Raw genomic sequence first — 6,000 nt, forward strand, 5'->3', positions numbered from 1 at the left:
GGTGCCACTCAATTAGCTCGGGTCCTGGAAAGAAAAAAAGGCAGAAGAAAGGCTAATAATTATCTGTCACTTTCTCCTAGAACTGAAACACCCTTTTCTCCTGCTGTTGGACATGGAAATTCTAGGATCTTTAACTTTAAGACTCTGAGATTTAAGCCAATGGCTTCCCCTGGATTCTCAGGTCGAACTTCAGCCCCGGATTTAGAGTTTCACCACTGGATTCTCTTGTTCTGAATTATTTCTATTTCATTGGCCATTTTTTCTTGTTTCCTCCTCATCTGTATCTCCAAACAGTGCAATATCCCAGGCCTAGGTCAAGACCTCCTTGCCACTACCTTTTCTCTGTAGGTGAGCTCATTCAAACTCATTGCTTGAAATCCTTTTTGCACTTTGATGCCTCCAAAGTTTATATCTTAAATTCACATCTCTCCTGGTCCACATTAAACTGTTAATTTTATCTCACCTTTGGATATAAAGAGACGTCTTTAAATTAACATGTTAAAAAATACCTCTTGAACTCTACTTTCTTTTCCTCAACCCCACTTTTTTTTTCTGTGTACCACTGCATTTCAGTAAAAAGCAACTCCAGTCATTTGGATTTATATGTGATTCCTATTTTTACCTCATATTCCACCAGTGAATCTGTTGGCTATAAAATCAAAATATATTTCAAGTCTGTCTTCTTCTCCTATCTACCACTAACTCCCTGAGTCAGTTCATCATCATTTCTTCCCTGGATTATTTTAGTTGCCTACTGACAATCTGCCTTCACCTTTGCAACCTGTTATGCACATAATGTTCCCCTTAAAACATAGGACAGATATTTTCAGTTCCTTTCTTGCAACACCAAAGTATTCAAATAATTTACTTTTGCACTCATAGTAATCAATAAAAAACAAAGCCTGTAAAAACTTTGTGTTGTCAATCCCCTAACTCTCTCTTTGACTTCACTCAGCCTTGCTCACTCCAGTCATGTTTTCCACAATTCCTAGTGTCCATTAAGATGTAGGAAGCTTTTTCTACAAAGAGGTGGTATCAATTTCTCCATCCCTTGAGATAGGGACAGGTGGTGGGTAGCTTGCAAAATTATTTGGTCAGAAGACTGTAATGAATACAGCATAAGATCAGTTTTCAGCTTAAGCCTCAAGAAACTTGCATACCTCCATTATCTTTCTTGGAACCCTGTTTAGCAAACATGCAAATAAACCTCTGTTAGCCTGCTGAATCATGAAAGACATGTGCCCCATTGCTCCAACCTAAGCATTAGAGGAGTCAATGAAGCTAATCTAGATTAGCCAGCTCCTAGCTGGACTACCAGTTAACTGTGTAATCTAGAAGGGTTTAGCTGAGCCAGGCTCAAATCGAACTTCCCAACTTACCTGAAGACTCAGGAGCAATAATTAGTGTTAAGTGTTCTAGGCCACTAAGTTCTGAGGTGATATAGCCAACTAATTCAAGACCTCTTTATACTTGGTTTCTATTATCTAGAATATCTATCTGTATTTCCATATGACTTAGAGCATAGAAAGCCCTAAATCATACTGACTCTAATATAGTTTCTTTTCCAAATTCCCTATACTAATTGATCAACTTCATCCTTTCCCTTCTATTGTTCTTAGCTGCTTGTGTTCTTCCACAGCACTTATCTTCTTTGGCTGAGAGATTTATGTCTTCACTGAAAACTTGTTTTTGTTTTGCCTAAGGTAAACAGCTAAACTATATTTCCTAACTTCTTTTGCAGTCAGTTGGGCATGGAAGTTCTATTAGAACTTCTGTCTAATAGAACATAGACAAAAATACTGTGTTTGATTTCTAAGACTGTTCTATGACAACTTACTTTTTGCCCATATGACCTCCATGATGGTAGAGTGTTTGTTGTTTTTCATCACTTGATTCCCCATAAATTAAAATAGAACATGATACCTAATGATCTCTTAGTATATATTTTCTGATAGCCAGATACATTGTAATTTCAGAATGCCAAAACAGAGTATGATAGAAATTTTCAGGAAGAACAGGAATTAAGAGACTTTTACTAAGAAAAAAGAAACAGACTAATTGACTTCTCACAAGACATTCAGAATACTAAAAACAAAGGATTAACAATATTTTCTATTGCTGTGTAACAAGCTACCGCAAATGTAGTGGCTTAAAACAGCATACATTTTTAATCTTGCAGTTTCACTGTGTCAGGAGGATACTATGCTGAGTACTGTGCTGAAAGATCATCAGGCTGCAATCAAGGTATTGCCCAGGGCTGTGCTCTAATTTGAAACTTGGACTCCTCTTCCCAACAGTTGTTGCCAGAATTTAGTTGTTTGTGATCATAGAACTGGGGCAGTTACCTGTCAGGTGGACCTCTCCAGAACATGGCAGTGTGTTCCTTCAAGGCCAGCATGAGAACATCTCACTGCTTTGTATCTCTATCTTCAAAGAAGGCCTGAGACTTAAGCTTTGTCTGATAAGATCAGTTCCACCCAGGATACCTCTCTTTTGATTAACTCAAAGTCCCATGATTAAGGGCCTTAATCACATCTGCAAAATACTTTCATCCATGCCATATAAGATAACCTAACTGTGGAAGTGAAATCTCAGCATGTTCAAAAGTCCCACTCATCCACAAGATTATATAAGACAAGTACACTATGGGTTAAGAATCTTTGGGACCATCTTAGAATTTTGTCTACCATAAATACTTTCAAAGGAAAATTTTTCCTATTTAGAAATATACACCCAGACAAAATAGCAGACAAAAATATTCCAGACATGTAAATTTTCAGGAAATTTCCCATGTACAGCAAAGAGTTAACACAGTAGGCCTGATGATGTTCTTTAGGAGAACATGCTTGTGGGGTTGGCCGTTGGTTGACATCTGGGAACTTGGCTTTGGAACGTTCCTTATGTTACTAATTGATAAGGTTGCTTTGTCTGCCTGGGGCACTGTTTTGTAGGCCTGCTGTATCAACATATTTAGACTTTATGCAAAAATGTGATTTATGGTAAAAGCTTGTTTTTCTTCTGGAGGTCTGGAATTTGGTAATTATAACACAGAATTTCTAGGTGACCAACCCTCATTAAAAACCCTGTGTCATACATGAGTCTCGAGGAGCTTCCCTGGGCAGAGACATTGTATAAATGTTGCAGCATTTTGTTGCTGGACAAAGGAGCATGTCCTTGCAGCCCCAATATCCTCTGAACTGAGAGAGAAAACTTTCAAGCCTGTTCTTAATCTCTTTCAGGCTCTGCCTGATATGTCTTTTCCCCTTGTTTTAATAGCCCATAGCCATAAATGCAACTGCCTCTGGGTCCTGTAGGTTCTTCTGAAGGGCCACCACACATGTGGTTGGTTGGGACCCCCAAAACACACCCAATGCACCTTACTTAAAAGAAAGTTACCAGAAGTACTCCAGAAAAATTAAGACACAAACTGAGAAATAGGAAAATGTTTCCAAGAAACAGTGAATAGAACCTGGGAAATCAGTAAATCTAAGGCCCAGGAGGACAACTATGCATCAGCCTAAAGAGCAACCAGTCTTCACTGAAGCCAAAGGGGATAAAAATGTCACAAGTAAATGTGGTATAACTGACATTGTCAATAAAGTGAGAATATAAGAAAAGCTGATGGAGCACCACAAATGAGGCAATTGACAAATTCACAGAAAAAGAACAAAAAATATATAATATGTATAATATAAATGATGCATATAATATATGATATGCATGTTACATAATATAATTTAGTATAATATAATACATTTAGCATAAGATATATGAATTATATATGCTAAAGAATATTATATATGATATTCTTTATTATATGTAATATATAGGATATAATAGGTAATATATTTAATAATATCATATAATAAATGATATATAATATATAAATATATACATTCACACACATTTAAACAAGAGCTCCCACTTATATTTTACACATAATTATAAAATAATCATATTTATTATTTAATGAATATATGGTTCATTAGGCTCTGTGCTAGATACTTTACTTTATTGCTCATGTCATCACAGAAACCTTGTGTTGTATTGAAATTTCTACATTATTTATGTTGCAACTCGTAATTATGAAATACCTTTCTTGTATTCAGAAAGTACATAGAGCTCTTGAAAGAACAGTAATTTGGGACAAAATTTGTTTTACTTATGCCCCTGCATGTCCGTCACTCATACTGCCTTCCGTCTATTTCAGTACGGTTCTGTAGTTTCTCAGAAGAAATTGCTTCACTGATATTATTTGACAACTTGCCACCCACTCTCATGCCTATTGTAGGTGATTGGAGACATTTATGCAACTGAAAATAAAAGATTTGGGAAAAATACAGTGAAATCTCTTGAGGCTTTTTTAGTTGTGTAAAACTCTCTTACCGATGTGGTTTGTCTAAAAGTTACCTCTTTACACCAGTTTTACTTTGACGTATTACTTTATCATATACTTAATAAGAGAAGGCTGATCATATCAGACACAGAGTTACTCTTTGGATTTTGGTTTTGAGAGTTACTATTATGAGAAGCATTCATGTTGATAAATTATGGGAATATAGTCAAGACTCCTAGAGTCCATACTTCCGTGAAACATAGTCCTCAAACCCTGATTAAGATAGCTAATTGGTACACATATGCACAAATATATTTGATATATGGCAATCAAACTCCTGCAATAACACATATATCCAGACATTTAAAAAGTAGACCTTTATAAACCAGGGTATAGACCAGATTCACAATTTAAGGGGATTCTGTTCCTTGAATGATACCCTTTACTTTGTGACCCCCACATCTGCTTGACACACCACCCTTGTGATAATGGCAATAATCACCAGTGAACTTTCTGTGCTGCCCAACCCAACCAATTGCTCATTTTCTCATCACTTTGCTTGCTTACTAGTGATTGAAAAGCAACAGCATTCCTTTGTAAAACTACTCAATGAATAAGTGGTGAGGGATATTTTAAGATAACAAGAAATCAGAGATTTTGTAGCAACTAGAAGAGGAAGTATTATAGTAGCTTTGGTCAAGGATTGCAGATCTGTTTGTCCTCTCACCATGAAATAATTTACCTCTAATTTGACTTTCCTAGATGCAGTTCTGCAGAAAGTGGCTGGACCCTTGATGACTGCAGCAAGGACAAGAAGGTACAGTCAGACTAAACATGTCTAAAAATTATATCATAAACTGAGAACCTATCTTTAGTGATTTGTATTTCTTTGTTATAAATAACCTTTGAGTGAAAATAATACATCTTCTCTTGGATAAGTGGCAGATGGCTTAGATTGGCAAATTTGCTCTCAGTAAATTCATAAGAGAAAAATAATCCTTTATGAAACAAAAGAGTAGCAATAGGTCAAATAAGAAGGTTTGGATTTAACCCCTTAGCCCTGGGCCATGAATGCATATCTCTGATCTAATACAGTGTTTTAAATGCCCTCCTTTGAAAATGTGTTATGTGTATTATTATAAAAGAAGTCTGGTTAATTTCTAGTATGCTATGGAAAATTGCTTTTGAACTGACCTTTCCTATGAATTAAATGTGTGTGTATGTGTGCATTTCACTGTGGGTAAATTTGTAGTGAAATACAACCATAAACTCAGAGGTTTGAATGTTCTTACTTACATGGCCAATAACATGAAGCATATTTTCATTCCTTTAATTTTGTTTTGCAAAAGGAAAGTTGCTGAAAAATAAAGGGGAACTTTAATCTTGATTTACATAAATAAATCTAGCTATTTATTTTCTCCTATCAAAATTAATGGAGAATAACTACTTAGACAAAATAAAACTGATCCTTCTTTAAGAATTCTTAGGTAACAGTCTTCTTCTTCTTTCTTTTCTTTCTTCTTTTTTTTTTTGGCGGGGGGTGGATGGGGTCTCACTCTCTTACCCAGACTGGAGTATAGTGGTGCAATCTTGGCTCATTGCAACCTCTGCCTCTAGGGTTCAAGCAATTCTCCTGCCTCAGCCTCTCAAGTAGCTGGGATTAC

At 36.0% G+C, this 6,000-nt stretch overlaps 1 long non-coding RNA gene across 1 annotated transcript in view; it reads left to right on the plus strand.

The window, feature by feature from the left end:
* LOC105709233 (uncharacterized) overlaps positions 1–5,150 on the plus strand; it is a 68,352-nt gene extending 63,202 nt beyond the window's left edge. Inside the window, exon 3 of the long non-coding RNA XR_001105481.2 lies at positions 5,099–5,150. This is a non-coding gene — a long non-coding RNA (uncharacterized LOC105709233). The remainder of the gene's footprint in view (positions 1–5,098) is intronic.
* Positions 5,151–6,000: the final 850 nt, after the last annotated feature.

The sequence above is a fragment of the Aotus nancymaae genome, unplaced genomic scaffold (genome assembly GCF_030222135.1).
Source record: "Aotus nancymaae isolate 86718 unplaced genomic scaffold, 86718_ANA_hifiasm-v0.15.2.pri h1tg000006l, whole genome shotgun sequence".
NCBI classification, from domain to species: domain Eukaryota; kingdom Metazoa; phylum Chordata; class Mammalia; order Primates; family Aotidae; genus Aotus; species Aotus nancymaae.